The sequence below is a fragment of the Canis lupus genome, chromosome 18 (genome assembly GCF_048164855.1).
Source record: "Canis lupus baileyi chromosome 18, mCanLup2.hap1, whole genome shotgun sequence".
Lineage (NCBI taxonomy): Eukaryota > Metazoa > Chordata > Mammalia > Carnivora > Canidae > Canis > Canis lupus.
In genome coordinates this window covers 22,972,011-22,991,776 of record NC_132855.1, presented here as the reverse complement: position 1 = coordinate 22,991,776, position 19,766 = coordinate 22,972,011, and positions in this window count along the sequence as shown.

Here is a 19,766-nt window from a genome sequence, read left to right as displayed (position 1 = left end):
ATGCTGTGAACTGCCTGTAAGAGAGCATACCTTGGGAGGAGCAGCACACCATGAAAGAAAAACCAACCACAGGCCTTACCAGTACTCCCTTTCAGCTTCTAGTTGCACCTTTTCTTGTTTCACCCTAGCATAAGGCTTCTCAGTCTTGGTGCTGTGGACGATGCAGGCTAGAGAACTTTGCATGTGGAGAGCTGTTCTGTGCATTGTAGAAGGTTTAGCAGCATCTCTGGCCTCTACAAACTAAACACTGTTATTATTCACCACTCTTCCCAAGTTACAGCAACCAAAAATGTTTCCAAACATTGCCAAATGTACCCTGAGGAGTAAAACAGCTCTGTGAGAGAACTATGATTCTAGTTTAAGAGCTTTAGCACTGAGTTCTGTGTGGCCAAAGGAAAATATTTAAAAAGAGAAAGATAAGCCTTGGGCACAGCTATTTTGCACACTAGAAAAGTCTATTTTCTAAGCACACACCCCCAAAAGTCAAAGCTGGTGTTTGCAGTCTTAGGTTCAATGGCTTTTTCATCTTGCTTGCCAGCTAATAATGAAGAAAGTGTTCATGTAAACACATTACAGGTACAAGTTCTTTGGAAAACAAGACTATATTTCAAACAATGCGTGTAGAAGCATTTGAGTTAACCATTAAATAGCATGGTGCAGATGTAAGTCCTCTTCAAACAGCTCCTATTCTGTGGAAATCTATGAAAAGACAGACTTTGAGAAATGCTTCGTAAGTGACTAAATATACAGTGGATCTTTCTTAAATATTTGCTTGAGGTTCCAGAACCTGTTCTCATCATCATATTTTGGCATAAGCTGCCAAGCTGTGTATAGTGGCCCAACTGATGTTATAAGATATTAATGTTAATATGAAATCTTATAAGTGGCACTAATCAAGCACAGAATTATTTTGAAACAGATACTAGATACAGTGCTACTAGTATAACAAGTCCTCTGGTAACAGAGCTTTTTTTAAAAATAGAATTGACCAAAATATGAATGTATGAGTGAATGAATGAGTTCTTGCAACCTGTCTTTATTGCAAAGCAGCCACAGATCAAGCACTGCTGTCATTTCTAGAGACATAATAGGTAAGGGGAAAAATGTAATGACTAGGGTTACCGAAATGATAAGGCTCCTCATTTAATGGAAGAGACAGAAGAATAGTTGCATAAACAGGTGTGGTGTTATAACAATGTCATGCACAGGGCACTGTGGGAGCAGAGAGAGAAGGCAACTAACTCAGCATGGAGATCAATGAAGCTTCCCATCAGAAGTGAAGGATTCACTTGCATCTGTCAAGTAAAAAAACTAGAAAAGTGTGCCCCAAGCAGAAAGAACAACAGGAGTGAACTTGAGAACTGTGATCCAGGGAAGAATAAAGGAAAGAACAGGTCAAAAAGTAGTAGGAAATGAGGCTGGATGGGCAGGAAGGGCCAGGGGACAATCAGCCTTTTAGGACATGCTAAGAAATTTAAATTATGTAAGGTGGTGGGAACCACTTGGATTTCATGCAGGGTTGTGACATGGTAGAAATCTGCATTCTCAGAAGAGCTGGCTTCTGCTCTTCTAGTCCAGGGATCGTGGCCTAGACTTGGACAAATCCCAAGTGAGGAAGACCAGTGGGCAGTTAAGGCACAAGCAGTGTTAAAGATATTCATGAAAGCTTGTGTGGAGACAGCAGGGATGGAGAAGAGAGGACAGAGGTTTTGGGTAATTCTCACCTCCTGGTATTACATCTGTAAAGGCTGTCAGGGCCTGCCTCTCAGAAAGGGAAGAAAAGTAGCCTGCTTGGATTCTACAGGAGGCAATGCACATCTAGAACGCATTCTTAAATGTCTTAAATAGGGCAGCCCTGGTGGCCCAGCGGTTTAGTGCCCTCTTCAGCCCAGGGTGTGATCCTGGAGATCCCGGATTGAGTCCCACGTTGGGCTTCCTATACGGAGCCTGCTTCTCCCTCTGCCTGTGTCTCTGCCTCTCTTTCTCTCTGTGAGTCTGTCATGAATAAATAAATAAAATCTTTTTTAAAAAATGAAAAAAGTCTTAAATAATTGCTATTATTATCATAATTCCTTACCATGTAGTATAAGTTTACTGGACCCATAAGGAAAGATGTCATTTGGAACACATACTCCTTAAAAAAGGAATCCTCATACTTTACAAATCTTTCTGTGATTGTCAAATCTTGCCTTTAGTATCTCTGAGGAAGATCATCCGTGTACATGTGCATGTAAACCACACTTTATTTTTCTTGCCTAAGTCTCCTTTGTAGACATCGCTCAGTATAGCAAACAATAAGTAATCTATTTTATACATTTGTGCCAAATAAAAACTGCTAGATTCAATTATATCTCTAGTGGCAGAGCAATAACCCATAAAAACGGAAAGTAGCAAGATGTTCAAACTAGGTACATAAACACAACTTTTCAGGAATATATTTATTGTGGATGTCAAGGCGCTCTTCTGCTACAATAAAAATGTTGTTAGATATGTCATGCTACTGACTTGGCACCAGTTTGTAATTTAAAGCAAAGACTTATTCCTTATCTATTTTAGGCCCCCAAAATGGGCTAATTTAAAAATGATGGGAAGCAGAGATAGAACGTGATAGCTTCACTCATATAAACATAGCCTGGACAGACTCAAGAATTTAGCGTTGATTTGCTCAGAAACCTCTAGAACTGTACTTATTAATGCCTGAATCACTTAAAATGGAATGAACTGTAGATCAAGTCTGAACCAGCAGAATTGCCCCAATTGTTTCTATTTTCAAGTTATGTAGGCTGATCTAAAGTTTAAATACATTTTCAAGTTTAATTAAACGAAGCACTTAAATTATACAAGCATTTAATACTTAATTGGAAATTGAAAAACAGATACCATGAAATCCCTAGGTAAAAATGAAAAATGAAGCAACATCTGCTAGTCCCATTTCTCTATCACTTGGGGATGAATGTGTTTATAAAGACCCACATTTTAAAATAACCAAATGCCTCTGAAATGATTTTCACCATTTGCACAGTATTGCTGATCAGTGGAAAAGCCTAAAGACCCTTGCAAAGCTGTTACCAAAGAAGATTTCATGAGGGCATCAGGAAGGGACAGCACCAATCACAAATGCTCTGAGGATCACTTCTTGGAACTTTGAAATTCTGGAAAGGTGGGAGAAAACCTAATTCCTGACCATGGCTGTGCCAGGATCCGAAGAATACTTACTATTTTAGTATGAATTTTATAGTGATCCATTTATGAAAATTTTTATCCCTCACATTTGGCAGTGCTATTTTATAGTGGTGAAAAAGGAAAGTGATTTTAATAAATAATGGAAAAATTATAGCACAGCACCTTACATACCCTCAACACACATTGTTGAATGAATTAATAAATGAGATCACCTTTCTCCCCCAAAACAGGGCATAAGAAAGAGAATTCACAAATGGTAAGAAGTCTTTTTTTTTAATTTTTTAAAAATTTATTTATGATGGTCACACACAGAGAGAGAGAGAGGCAGAGACACAGGCAGAGGGAGAAGCAGGCTCCATGCACCGGGAGCCCGAAGTGGGATTCGATCCCGGGTCTCCAGGATCATGCCCTGGGCCAAAGGCAGGCGCCAAACCCTTGCGCCACCCAGGGATCCCCAACAAATGGTAAGAAGTCTTAAAGATCATCCACCTTGGCATCTCATGGCACCCCACACACCCAGTTTTAAAGATGAATAAACTGAGACCCAAAGACTTTAAATAATTTGCCCAAGGTCATGAAGTTAATTTAGTAGTGATAACTAGAAACACAAATAGAGGACATTAGCCATTTGTTTGCTCACTCATTAGAGTCTGCTAGCTTATTTATCTTTGTGTATCCCAGGGCCTCCCTTTTGCCTGCTCATTATAGGTACTCAATAAATACCTGTGAAATAAATTCATTATTTGATTTATCCACTCATTCATTTGGATCACCTGTTGCATTGGAATACCTACTCGGTTCCAGACATCAGATATATCATCATTTAGGTCAGTTTCTCCTTCAAATAAAATGTATTAGAATCAAATACATATGTTCATTTCTTGAGTAAACATTAATATTTTTATGTCAGATCATATCATCAGCCTGTCTAGTAATATACCCCACCTTCAGCAGAATTCTCTCACTGGAATTCTTGTGGGAAAGTTGAATCTCCCCATCCCAGAGCTTACTTAGCCCACTATGCAATGCTGCACACGACCATGAGGTTCTCAACTGACTGAACAACCCGGGCTGTTTTATGAGATCTGACTACCCTTGTCATAGTACTTTACATGACCATAGATGTTCTCTGGTAACTGCAATAGAATGCAACTCATTCAAAATTGTCATAACATTAACTCCAGGAATAGCTCCAGGAATATGCTTCCATGGGGAGCATAAAATAGAGTGCTTCTGTTCACCTTTACATTATTTATGACATGTGCTCTTTGACATCATTATTTTTTTCTTTTATCCACCTTACCTTTTTAATTTGGTAAGTTTTCACCACTGAGCAGTTTCCATCATTCAAAGATTGGATTAGCCTAATTTATAACACTTTATCATCATACATACCCTTGCTTAATGCAACAGTTTTTAGTTCAAACATTACTAAACATGCATCATGTAGCATTATAGCATTTCACACTGCAACCCTGTGAGATTATTGCAAGCAATGAAGTATTATTATACTTCTTTGCCCTGAGTCACATGATTTATACAGATTAGCTTGCTATATCAAATATAGCTTACAACATTCTAAACCAGAATTCTAGGTGATTCAAGATGACATTAATCATATATTTTATTTCCTATTAACCAGTGGTTCTCAAACTTAAGTGTGCATGAGAATTTCCTGGAAGGCTTAGGTGTGCCTGGGCTGGCTCAGTTGGTTAAGCTTCTCTGACTCTTGATTTTGGCTCAGGTCATGATCTCAGGATCATGAGTTGAGCCCCACATCAGGCTCCATGCTCAGCAGGAAATCTGCTTCAGATTCTCTCTCTCCTTCTTCCTTACCTCTCCACCCTCCCCTTCTCTCTCAAATAAATAAATAAATAAATCTTAAAAAAAAAAAAGATCACCTAGAGGGTTTGTTAAAACATATATTGCCAGGTGGATGCAACCCAAGTATCCATGAATGGATGAATGGATAAACAAAATGTGGCGTATCCATACAATGGATATGTTTTTAAAAGGAAGGAAATTCTGACACATGCTATCACTTGGATAAAACTTGAGGGCATCATTGAAGCCAGTCACAAAAAAGACAAATATTGTAAGATTCCACTAATAAGAGATACATGGAACAGTCAAATTCACAGATACAGAAAGTAGAATGGTGGCTGCCAGTTGGCTGAGGAGAGGTAAAATGGAGAGTTGTTGTTTAATGCATTTAGAGTTTCAGTTTTGCAAGGTGAAAAGAACTCTGGAAATGGATGGTAGTGATGGTTATACAACAATGTGAATGTATTTAACACTATTGAACTGTATACATAAAAATGGTTAAGATGGCAAAGTTAATGTTATGTGTATTTTACTAGAATTAAACACACACACACAACAGATTACCAAAATTACACACAACAGTAAACAAATTACTAATATTGTAGGTCTGAAATGGAGTCTGAGAATTTACACCGCTAACAAGTTCTTAGGCAGTTCTAATGCTGCTGGTTCGGGGTCTACAACCTGAGAACCATGGTGATGAACAAAGTTAGTGACAACTCCAGAATCTCTATATAAAAAGAACTGATTGATAACAATCTGGTTGGAAGAAAGATAAGGGATTTGCCTTTCCAGTTGCAAGCACACTGTCTTTAGATTGCATATTTATTTGCAGAAGCTATAATGGGGGAGCTGAAGAAATGATGACTGGTTGCCCACACCCCAGAGCCACCTCCTGGTGACAAGCTTTACCTAGCAAATTGCTCAGGTCATCTCAAAAATCCTAAGTATAAAGAGGAAAACTTAAGAACTTGACATTTTTGCACTTAACAGATACATTCTCCTTTTATAATTTTTAATTGGAAAAGAAATAAGTAGACATTTTTTAAAGAGTATGGAAAAATATGAAATGTTAATCAAATGAAGAGCCATATATTCAATGCCTGCTATAAAGGAGAACAGACATTTATTGTTTAGCACAAATTAAGCATGAAGCAATGTGATAACCCCTATCAAATTAAAATTCATAATACTCCCTGGGGTGTGGTAGTACAGCAGTATCATCAGCTGCCATTGAGAATGTAGACTACTACAAACACCCTGTAAAGATTTGACCATATATGTCAAATATCCCTAGCCTTTCACTCAGTAATCTCACTTACAGAGAAATATCCTAAAGAAATAACGGTGTAGAACATGAGTATTTATCAGAACATACTTTATACCAGCAAGATCTGGAAACAACCTAAACATGAGAGTAGAGATCAGAAAGAAGCTAAATTAATTACAGTGTATCCAGACAACAGGATTTGCAGCTGCAGATGATGCCTGTTCTTCGGGGGCTGCCCTACAACCTTTCCTTGGTCACTTCAGCTTCTTTTATTCTGTCTCTGATGGTATTGTCAATCAAGACACACCTGCCCCCCACATATACACCCACTTCTAACATAGGAGAAGTGTTCAAGTGTTCATGACTCATTAAGGGCCAGAGTCCCTTTGGAGGGTTGGGGGGACAGCTGTGAGTGCTTGACAAGAGAAGTCCTCTTGCTTTGTGAGGTTGCAAGCTGTAGGAGCAACCTACAACTTGCAACAACCCCTAAGGCTGCCAATAAGGAAGCCAATACTGAGGAAAGAAGAAGTGAGAGACGGAGAGAGAGGAGAATTCTTTTTTTTTTTTTTTTTTAAGATTTTATTAGGAAAAAAAAAAGATTTTATTTATTCTTGAGAGACACAGAGATAGGCAGAGACACAGGCAGAGGGAGCCTGCTATGGGACTCAATCCCAGGACTTCAGGATCATGACCTGAGCCAAAGGCAGATGCTCAACCACTGACCCACCCAGGCACCCCCTGGCTGTTGAATATTCTAAGAGAGAAAGTCTATCGCATAAAATATGGATGCATGTTTCACAAATTACTTGTGAGAATGCAAAATGGCATAATCCTGATGGAGAGAAACTTGTCAAGATCTAACAAAATCAGATATGCATTTACTTTTGAACAGCTACACCAACTCTAAGGCTCTATCCCAAGGTATAGTAGCAAAAATATGAAACATGAACAAAACTATTAATTGCAGGATATTTATAATGAAAAAGTTTAGAAAAAAACCTAACTGTTCACCAATAAGGGACTGACTGAATAAACTAATTCACACAATTGAATACAATGCAGATGAAAAAAGAAATAAGGAAGATCTTGTTATACCATATTACATAGAGAATCCCCAGGATATATAATTTAAGTGCAAAACAGAAAACAGTATATATTGCGTTACCCCATGTGTGATAAAGTGGTGTATGTATATATATTTTTCCTTTTTTTGCAAAAATAAACAAATGGAAGAATAAGTCAGAAACTAGTACAAATGATTAGTCATCAGGGAAAGCACAATAAAAGCACACTGAGATACTTACCAGAACAGATAATATTACTAAGACAGAAATTATCAAGTGTTGGCAAAGATGAGGAACAAATGGAACTTTTATACATTGCTGGAAGAAGCATAAATTGGAACATCCACTTATAGAAACTCTTTGGCAGTATCCGCTAAAGCTTGAACACACACACATACCATATGACCCAGCAATTCTACTCCTGGGAATATACCCACCAGAAATACATATGTACACTGAAAGACACAAGAATGTTCTAAGAAGCACTGTTGGTTAAAGCCCCAAACTGGAAACCCTTATCACCATCAACAGCAAAATGGATAAGTTACAGTATGCTATATGAGCAATATAGCAGAATATATTAACAACAATGAAATAGTGAACACTTCTCTTTTACACAACAACATGGATGCATCTTATATATACACTGTTGAATGAAAGAAACAACACAAAAGAATGCATATTGTATTATTCTACTTATATATAGTCCTATATCCGGCAAAACCAATCTGCAGTGTCTGAAGTCAGGAGAGCAGTTGTCTCTGGGAAGAAGAGTGGCATAAGAGTCAGAAGGACAGAGGACAATTTCTGGGGTGGTAGAAACTTTCTATTTCTGCATCTAGGGGGAGTGAGAATATGAGTATTTTCAGTTTACAAGAACTCATGAAGAAGCATGCTCCCTCTGAAGTGAGGGGAGAACGGGTGGAGAAGACAGGATAGAAAAGGAAGACTTTTCTGGACCTACCTTGTAATACAGTTTTGGCTTTGGAATCATGTATGTGTTTTACACATTCGAAAAATAAATTCAATAAAAAGAAAAGAATGTATAGATGCATGTATTAAATGGAGGTAACTAAAACTATGTTTTGCCAGGTGTTAAATTCCAATGCTGAATGAATATATACATTTTTTCTTTTAAGGTTATTCTGTAGCAGGCTGTTTTTTCAGCATTTAACTTAAGTCTGAAAATGGACAAAGCCAAGTCCTCTGAAATGCTAGAATGATAATTCTAGGTTGGTCTAACAGCTTGAAAAAGATCATGAATACTAAAAACTCGAAAGCTCAAGCCGTAGGGAAACAAAGAAGGAACATAGAAAGATGAACAGCTGGAAAAGCACTCGCTATTATCCAAAACAAACAGATGTACTACAGTTAGGCACGTACTAACCTAATGGCCTTTGGAATAAACGCCCACACAGAGCCCCCACTTGCTTGGCCTTGAGCTAAGTCAGTTTTTCAGAACATTTAATACTGACAACTGCAGAACTGTGCAAAACGAGAGTGAAAAAGATGGTCAAGTGATTCATAAATATTTTTTTATCGTGAACTTTAGCTGCTACTTCTAAATACTTCATGCCAAAGATTTTCTCAAATGGTCCAATGGAAAATGTCCCCTAATGGAGGATAGAGGATAGTGGGGAGAAGCCTAGAATTCTTATCTTGGGGAGAGGCAAGAAATGTAATTATACAGGTACATACAATGAGCAATCTGAATCTAATCTGTTGAGAAGTCTGACCCCCGACCCCTCAATGGATAATACACATAAATGGGATCAGGAGTTCGAACACCCCTTGGGTTAGAGTTCAAATCCAGCTCTGTACCTTACTAATTTTATAACCTTGACTATGTTCCTTAATCTCCTTAGACCTCAACTTTCCTAATCTGTAAACCGATGAGAAACCCTATTGAATTGTTCTGAGATTAAATTGGATAAAGCATGTGAAATTTTTAGCACAATTGTGTTTAAAACATGCTAACATTACCATGCTACCACACTATATCTTCTCTTTATGCTTTACTAACTAAAAAAAATAAATAAAACAGTAAGTGGAATGGGTTAACATTTATTCACCACCTATTGTTTGCTAGGTGCTTCAGCCAGCATTTAAATAGTATAAGATTTTATTTATTTTATTTCATCTTTACAAAACTTAGAAGGTTACAAAGGAGGAGATACTGATCCATCTCACAAAGCCAAAAAGTGGCAGAATGAGGATTTGAGCCCATAGTCCTCTGACTCCAGAAATTATTTTTTTTGTGTCTACAAGAAAGCAATCATCAGGATGAAAAAAGAACATCAGGAAGAAAGTCTGTGACTGCCAGGAAAGTATTCATCAGTCATTCATAAAGCAGCTCCCCCACACACAGTAAGAACTAAGCAAAAGGGCTTACTCCCTCTTCGAATGGACAGAGACAGTTCTATTCAGGAGTGGAGCTGGGCTGGAATTGATAAAACGTGGGCAAGTCAGAGTTGGTGTCCTAGAGAACAGTGCCTGGCACAATAAAGAAGTAAAGGAAGACATTTAACATGGAGAAAAGGGTCTTCAGTCATGACATGTCCTCTGGGTGAGGCTGAGGTCATCATATGAGAAGTCAGGGCAAATAGGAAATATTCTAAATCAAAGCCAGGGATCATAGAAAAAAGTATTTAAGTTGTCCTGAAAAACCCAGGCAAGACTAACCATTCCTGTAGACATGAGCAATAGGTGAGCTCACCTTGAGGTTGAGAGCTAAAGGCTAGCCAGGGCTGGCAGGTGAAGGAGGAGAATATATCTAAGGCTTGGGCCAATGCAGTTCAGATTGGGCAACAGAATAAACAGGGAGGGGAGGAAAGATGGACTAAGCAGAGAGCTGCAGTTAGTTTCATCTGTGAATCCCGAGAGTGGCTGTTTGCCTACATTTCTGGTTTTAGGGAATTAAGATAATAAGAACAGGTATTTTCTGGATCACATTATAAATGTATTATTTACTATGAGCCCTGAAATCTTCTGTTTTAGGGAATGTGAGACCTCATTGAAAATTATACTATTATAAGTGGTAGGGAAATAGGATACAATTGTTGAGGAGGAAAGAATTGTCGTCCAGATACGCCTCAAGGGGTGGGCACATATTAATAAAATCATGTGTTTCGTGGGTAAAGAAATCTGTGCTGGGATCCCTGGGTGGCGCAGCAGTTTGGCACCTGCCTTTGGCCCAGGGCGCAATCCTGGAGACCCGGGATCAAGTCCCGCATCGGGCTCCGGGTGCATGGAGCCTGCTTCTCCCTCTGCCTGTGTCTCTGCCTCTCTCTCTGTGTGTGTGACTATCATAAATAAATAAAAATTAAAAAAAAAAAGAAATCTGTGCTGTCTATGAAAAGATGGACAGTATCTTAGGACTGACTCATTTATTAATTTCCAAAGGAAATATGGCCACACAAACCTATTTTGATCATTCCCTCCTGGTAGGAAAAATCTGCCTGGGTAGTTGCATAAGAATGTGGCTTGGCACACATTGAATCAGAGTAACAGTAATTAGTTTGATCATGTAAGTGGTAGTGACATCTGGGTGTGAAAACTCTCTCTGGTAATAATTAATAACAGCTAGCATTTAGTGGGAGCTTATTACATGTCAAGCATTGTACTCAACACTTTATATCTCATTTAATCCTCACCCTATGAGATTTTTCAGTGCCGAGATGAGATATACCTGCCAAGCAGATGGAATATTGATGTCAATTAGTCCAACTATGGTTCTCATAAACACATGCCAACAAATTTTCTCTCTGACTCCACTGTACTAGACCCCACTAATCCTGCTTGCTAAGACTGTGCTCCCACCTTTGCCTAAATGATACTCCCAAAGTTAGCAAGAAGCCTCAGTGAGCACAAAAGCTACAGAATAACATGGAAATTTTTCCAAATAATCAATCTTACTTGATGGTAAAAATTTTCAAATCTTTTATATGAAATGAACTGGATATATTACTGAAAAACAATGGTAAACTTTGAATGAATTGTAAAGGACAAACCTCAAAGAAATTTCATCCTTAAAGTAAAAATCTTGAGATCTTTCTTTTAGGGTACTTCATGGAAAAGTTTTAAAATTATAGTCCAAGAGCAAAACAGGACAGTTTAGCAGAACTGTGTCCTGAATTATAATCCTACTTTGCCAACCTTTCTTTCCAATACAGCCTGGTTCAACTTGAGTGAGTTGGGTGTTTTAAATTTCATAAACCCCATTAGCTCTTAGGTTCTGCCTGTAGATAGTTAATTTCATCCATCGACATTTTTTCAAAATTAAAGTATATTCTTTCTCTGACCCAACAAGGAATACAGATTTATTGTGGAAAGTTTTGAAAATCTAGAGAAACATAAAGAAAAAAATTTAAGTGCCCTAAGCTCATCAATAGGAAATAAGACTGTCAACATTTTTGTTGACAACAGTCAAATATTTATTGTTGAGTGTCTGCTATGTGCCCAGTAACTATTTTAAGCTTTGGGGCTCTACTATGTATTGGACTGCTGAAATCCCTGCCTTCAAAGGCATCCTATTTCTTCATTTTTATAGCTGTAGATGATAAAGATAAAGAGAGATATACAGGGACACCTGGGTGTCACAGCGATTGAGTGTCTACCTTTGGCTCAGGGCATGATCTTGGAGTCTCAGGATCGAGTCCCACATCCGGCTCCCTGCATGGAGCCTGCTCTCTCTCTCTCTGTGTCTCTCATGAATAAATAAATAAAATCTTTAAAAAAAAAAAAAAGAGAGAGATACAAAAATACACATGCATACTTTTATGAGACTTGGATACTACTACGCATATTCTTTTATTAGTTGACTTTTTATTTAACAATGTAATAAACATGAGGTTTTTTTTTAAGATTTTATTTATTTATTCATGAGAGACACACAGAGAGAGGAAGGCTCCATGCAGGGAGCCTGATGTGGGACTCGATCCCAGGTCTCCAGGATCATGCTGTGGGCCGAAAGCAGCGCTAAACCACTAAGCCACTGGGGCTGCCCAGTGTGAGTTTATTTTACCACACTTTCACCCACACCATAGTTGTTAAAAGCTGCAGAGAAATTTATTTTAGAGACATGCTCCGTATTATCTAATAAACCTATTATATCTTATTGTTGGAATTTTGTTCTTATAACACCACTAAGACAAATGTTTTTATAGACATTTTATAACATTTTATAGACATTTTTTGTGTGTGTATGGTTATTTCCTTTGGATGGATTATTTTCAGATCAATGTGATCCTCTTTATGGGTCAAAGATCATGCATATTTTCAAGACTTTTGATGCATCACCAAATTGTTCCCCCGAAAGACTTATACCAGCTTCTATTTCTAAAAACAGCTTATAATAATGCCTCTTTTCCCATATCCTCAACAACATTAGGTATTTATTATTAAAATTTTAAAACCAATTTGTAGGCGAAAATTGGTTTCTTGTTTTAATTTGTTTTTTTGATTTCTCTTGAGGTTAAGCATTCATTGGTCTCTGTAGTTCATCTTTGGTGAATTGCCTTTTCATGGCTGTGGCCCTCTTTCTATTAGGGTGGTTCTATTTTTCTCTATTTAAGGGCTGTTTTTCTTTTAAATAAAATAAATGATGACTTGTTGTCTGCCACATGTGAGAAAGCTATTTTTCACACTTTATAGCTTGCATTTTAATTTATTTACTGAGTTTGACTTTGAAGAGTTTTTTAATTTTATGTGGTCATATTTATTGATAGTTTCATTTTATAACTTCTGTTCTGGTTTGTAGCTTAGAAAGGCCTCTCCCACCTTAACATCTGTTACCTTTCCATTCTTTCTAACTTTAAAGAATAACATCACAAAATGTGTTGGACACATTCTGAACATCTCCCAGATGTGAGAGAAGCAATACAGTCCTTCAATTTTTCAGCAGAAACTTAGCGGAAAGGGGGGGTTAGCGGCAGGAGGAGAAGGTAGTCCTCTGAGGCAGGTATATTACTGTCTTTTCTTCCCAGAAAGCAAGTGGACTCAAATCCAGTGGTCTCGGGTTGGGTCCAATAATCTGCATTTCTAACAAGTTCTAAAAATAAGGCTTGAGGCTGCTCTAGTCTATAGCAATAGATGGGAACACTGGAATTCCTTAATGTAACAACCAATTTAGAGGATGTATTCATTCTTTTTCTAATGTTTTAACTCTCACTATTCTGATTCACACTAATCTTTCACATTAAGATAAATTTAGGAAGTGTGAGCAAATTTTCTCTATTGTTTCTGTCCTCACTCAGCAATGACCATTCAATACCTAGCCACATGAGGAAGACTGTGTCTAGATGATGAGTTTTCAGAAGATCTCCATGGCTCCCTGAACACCCAGGATACTCCTGAAGTCATTGGCTCAAGTCTGGTTCTGCTTGAATGCTGGGAGAAGGCCCATTCTTTCCCGCTTCAGTAAATACTTTGTAGATAACCTCTATGATGAAAGGAATGTCAAACTCTCCTCTGAGCTAGGAAGTGTTTTTGTTTTTGTTTTCTTTTTAAATAGCAAACCAAATTCCCACTTCTGGGATTTATATTTATTTTCAAACTAAGAAATTATAGCAAGTCAGTCCTTAAAGCCAATCAATATCATTATCATCCCTATCATCCTTGTCTAGATGCAAGCCCTCAAGGGCTTAACTTTCAATCTGCATGCTCTTCAAAGACTGCTCACCTAGCCTGTCATTTCCACTCTGCTTCCTGAAATTCCTCCTCTACATCCTTCCATGTATTTCCCACATTTGGGGGTCATCCTAAATCCCCACATCCAGACACTAAATCTGGGAGACCATGTCCTCTCAGTGTCTCTCAAACCTGTTCATTCTTTTCATTATTATTGCTACCACCTTAATTCAAGCCCTCATGATCTATCCCCTGGAAAACTAGCATGGTATGGAAAATAACCACACCAATGACTTGGTATCAGAGGAAACTGTGCTTGACTCACATCCACTACTTATTAATGGTCTGACATTGGAACAATTGCTTGATGTTTCCTATGGTTCCTCTTCATTAAAAGGAGAGTCAAATCCATCTTACAGGCATGCTGTGAGGGTTAAAAAGATAACATGTGTGAGAGATTGAGCATTCTGCTCCTCTGAGTAGGTCTTCAAAAAATTCTGGTTTCCTTCTCCTACCCATTTTTTGGTTCTTTGGTTTTGGTCAGTGTTTCCTAACAGATGCAAAAGAGCAGCCTTTCTGAATCAGAAATATGCTTTTTAAAAAAAGCACTTGGTGTCTTTCTTTTGCTTACAAGACAAAGCCACTCCGGGAGGTCTTTCATTCACTGCCCTCCATCTCATCTACCTTTACAGACTCATCTTCTGTCTCCCCACTAGATGCTTCCTGAAGTTGCACCCTCCTCAGAACACAACTTCAGACCTTCCTGACTTCCCAATTCTAGGCCATGTGGCAAATATCCTCCTCTTTCCCCAACATTATACATGTAACTCCTTGTTGTTCATAGCTAAGGCCCACTTGAAGCATTTCCAATTCTAAGAAACTTTCTCTGAATTATTTATAATTGATCTTACCTCCTTCTTTGTCACTACTATATTTTGGTATAAAACATGACTGCATCATTTTTAACACTGTACTATGATTATTTGTGTGTCTGTTTTTCTACCAGACTCAATTCATTGAAGATTGAGATCACACACTAGTTAGCCTGACATGGCGAACACCTAACAAATATAACTATCTTCACTCTAACTCCTTTAGACCTTATCACAGTTCATATTGAATATGTTAAAATAAGCACACATCCCATAATTCATATAACTTTTTAGGTATGATATTTTATTTCTTAGCTATGAAATTTTAGAATCATTTTATAATTTTGCTTTTAAAATTATTTAGCTATAAATTACTGGTTTAATTCTCAAAGGGCTATGATTTGTAGGCAGTCATTAAGCAGACTCACCATTCTTCCTAAGTAGGAAATCTGACCCAGAAATTAGTTTTAAATATAACGAAATATTAAATTAATCATATTTTGCAAATATTTAATAAAATAGTTCTTTTAAATTTCATCATTTTTTAAAAAATGATATTACTTACTTACTCACGATAGACAGAGAGAGAGAGAGGCAGAGACACAGGCAGAGGGAGAAGTAGGCTCCATGCAGGGAGCCTGACGTGGGACTCGATCCCGAGTCTTCTGGATCACGCCCCGGACTAAAGGCGGCGCTAAACCGCTGAGCCACCCGGGCTGCCAGGACTGTTCTTATGGTATATAATCTACATGATGCTTTTGCTGATACACACTGGGTATTAAATAAATAATAACAGTTTGGGTGGGTTAATAAAAACTATGTGGCTTTTTCACATTTTTAATTTTTTGCTATCATTTACTTAGCCTTTACCAAGTAGCTGGCTCTGTACTAAGGTCTCTCTCTCTTTCTCTCTCTCTATATATAATAACCCAATTATACTCACCATTATCTCCATTTTTATAGATGGAAAAATTCTGATTTTCAAGGATATTAAGGAATTTCCCCACTCAGTTCATCAATGGCAGAGCCAAGATTCACCATGCTAAGGCCTGTCTTAATCACTACACTGTATCATCTTTCATAAACCCCTTAAACAAACTGACTTACAGCTTCCTCACCCATAAACTAGAAATAATATAATTTATCTCCCTCCCTCCCTCACTATATGAAAAGTGCTTAGCATAGTACTGGGACAGAGTTGGTATTCAATAAATAACTTAAGTAGTTTGCTAAGGATTGAAAACAATTTGCTATGCTAGAATAACAATAAGTGAGCTTGGTAGTCCCTGTTATGTGCTCCCATAGCAGCTGGACTTCCCTTATTGAAGCACCTGTATTGAATCTAATGTATTTGCTTGTTTAATGAATTTTGCTCATCTCCCTGTTTATATTATGAGCTCCATGAGGACAAAATCTATTCCTTAGTCACTTTTGTACTCAGGTTCCTAAAATACTATCTCACATATATATATTAGGTACTTACACGATATATTAGTTGAAATGGTTAATTTAGTAAGCACCTACTTCGTACAAATAACTTCAAGGAAAGAAGTATAAATCAAATCTTTTGCCAAAAAGCAGCTTACACTCTAGTTGGGTTAAAAAAAAAATCACAGGACGGGGGCACTTGGGTGCTCGGTTGAGCATCTGCCTTTGGCTCGGGTCATGATCCTAGGGTCCTGGGATAGAGTCCCACATCAGGCTCCCCACAGGAAGCCTGCTTCTTCTTCTGCCTATGTCTCTTGCCTCTCTATGTCACTCATTTAAATAAATAAAATCTTTAAAAGAATCATAGGACAATATTTCCAAAGCAATAGGTACTCAAATTATTTATACAGTAACAATTTGTAAGACCTTATCACTTTTCCTATCCAAAGAATCCCAGAAAGGATATAATATGACAAAATTGCCATAATTCTGCTAATTTTCTTTTAGCATACTAAGACATCATTAAAATGTTAGAAGAGAATGAAAAACCATCAAGCCCATAATGAAATGCAAATGATATTGATCTAATCAGTCGTGTTTGCTGTCATAAAGAAGTCCACATGATTATCAAATATTTCACATATTGTGTGAACATTATTATAGACTGCATCATCATCATTAAACACCCATCTGTGTAAAGCAGCCTGCTAGGTACCATGCAAAAGGCTTTAATTAAAGCAAGTACAATCCCTACACTTTGGGAATCAAACTGACTCAAGTCATCCTCTCTTTTTAAAAAAAGTTTCATGACACTTTGTTCTAAATTTAAAGAATAATTTGAGCAACTGGCTTCTATTGAAACTTCATTAACTTTCATAAATTTTTTAGTGTAAAAGGTGAATCCTAAAGAACATCAATTCAGCCAAGCTTGCATTTGTCACATATTAATCCGCTCATTTATATCTATACTAATTTCTAGATATTCTTTTTAAATGATAACACTTTGTCATGGATTTCACTTGTATTTCTAAATTTATCATTTGATTTTCAACTTTGTTTATGGCATCTTTTTTTCCAAATAATTTTGTGTAGTTTTTAGTCTTTTGATTATAGTTTCTGCCCTGGTATAATGGTATATTCTCTTTTAGACACTCCTATGGTTTAATCTTTCAGACTTAACTCTTCAACTGGAATTTAAGCTGTGGATGGTATTTTAAAAGCATTTTGCCAATTATCTTCATACCATCTTTTTGAGTAGCCAAACTTTCTCTAGTTATTTTAAACAGTAACTTTTGCACTCCCAAATTCCCATATATACATAGACCTATGTATTGACTATTTTATTCTATAAATCTATCTATCTACTCTTTCTCCTATACTGTATATTTCAATTACTTTGGTTTTATGTTTCAGTTTCTGGTATGGCACATTTTTGTTGCTATTTTGATTGGGATATTTGCTCTTTCAGTTTAATTTTATATCATATTATTATGTCTATGGAAATGAATTACACTTTGTACATTTTGATCAGATCTGATTATCTGTCAAATCTTTCCATTTTATCCTATTAGTTACTTTAGTTGATTATTCATCAAGAGCTACAATTTCATCATCTGTAAATAATGATAACTTTGTCTCTCCTTCCTAATCTGAATAACTATCTCTTGTCTTTATCATATTGCACTGACTAGAAATTCCAGATCATGTTTAACAATAGTAGATATAGTGGAAATTTAGTCTTCTTGGAGAGGAAAGATTATCAGTTAAGGGCATTCTTGGCTCATAATTATGCACTAAAAATAATTAGCAAATAGTCATTTGCTGTTTTACAACTAGTGCGAAAATAATAATAGTCAATAATTTCTCTCTGCTCTAAGCAAGCATTTTACAGGTTGAATTTATAATCCTGAAATATCCTACAAGATAGGACTATTATACCTGCTTTGCAGATGAAAAAAAGAAAGGCTGTCATATATTGGATAACTTGCCCAAGGTTACTCAGCTCACAAGAAGTAAATCTAGAAACAGAACCTAGAGCTCTTTGATTCTAAAACTCTTGTACCCTATTACCTGCATTATATACATATCATCTTGCCTTAATTCTGAAATATATAAATAGATATCTCTGGGTAACTGGTATGTGTTGCAATGATACACTTTAATACATTTTAGATATGTATTCAACTTGAAAGAATTATATATTGAATTAGAATGAGATGAATTACAATCATCACTTCTTGATTTAAAAAATTGGAATTAGTTAATCAAATAAAGGTTAAGTACCTACAATATGTCTGTATCCTCATAATTACCTAACTACCATATAATCATATCTTGATTGTATTGTGAGTTAACATTTTATAAGTGTATAACTTCTCCCCCAAATAGATTGTAAGTCAGAACTCAGTGCCAAGTGATAGAAATCCAACTCAAATTAGCTTAAGTTAAAAATGGTCTTGTGAACTTATGTAACCAGAAGAGTCCAGGGCTGGCCTCAGGCATTACTAAATCTTCCTTTCCTGAGTTTCTCCAAGTGTTGATTAGAGGAAAGAAAAAAAACGTACCTTTCTGCTTACTGTAGTATATAAAAATCCCAACTTTTCTTGATTTAGGTAACATGCTTACTTCTTGGACCAATCACTGTAGCTAAGGGAGGGAGTCCTCTGATTGGCTATGCCGTGTCAGATGGCCACTCCTGTGACTTGAGAGGTTGGGAAGGATACCATGATTAGCAGCCCTACTGGAATTTAAAGCAGTGAGTAGTGACATAAACATTTCCCCAAAGGAAAAGAGAGGATGGAAGTATCAGAACATAAGGGAAGGAACATTGGTTAGATGAAAATGAGAGGCATCCATCATAAACTGTAAGCTCTTCTAAGTCAACAAAGTTTCTTTCACTTAGCTGCATCCCTCATAACAACCAGCAAAGCAATTATCCATGCATAAATAAAAAAAATATATACATACAAAAAATTAAATAGATTCAGAGTCAGCCTGAATCTCCCCTGAAACAATTGAATTAGCACATATGACTTGATTATGTTTTCTCCCTAAGGTAAAGAAATGTGTGATGTATGAATCAAAAGTGTCCCTTTCTTTTGTTACCTATTGCATTCTCTGAGGGGCAGACCCTGAGACAGATTTCAGTGTGTAGTTCAGTAGGTGTGCTTGGATCAACACCTGCAGAAGGAGGAAAAGGTAGCAAGATTGGTCCAAGGGAGAAATCAATGTGGAATGCAGGACTGAACAACAGTCTTAGCTGATCCCACAGGAAGTCGAGCTAAAATGGCCTCTTGGCAGCTGGACCTTTAGATCCTCTACCCTTTCCACCAGTCATTTAACATGGATCACCCTGGAAAGAGCTTGGGGCATGAAGTTGATCATGCGGGCTTTCTGCAGCTCAGGTGATCCCCAAAGGGCTCACAGGAGCTGGAGCCTTTCTTCTGATAGCAATCCTGCAGCTGGAGTAACAAGTCTTTCCTTGAAGCGTATCTGGGG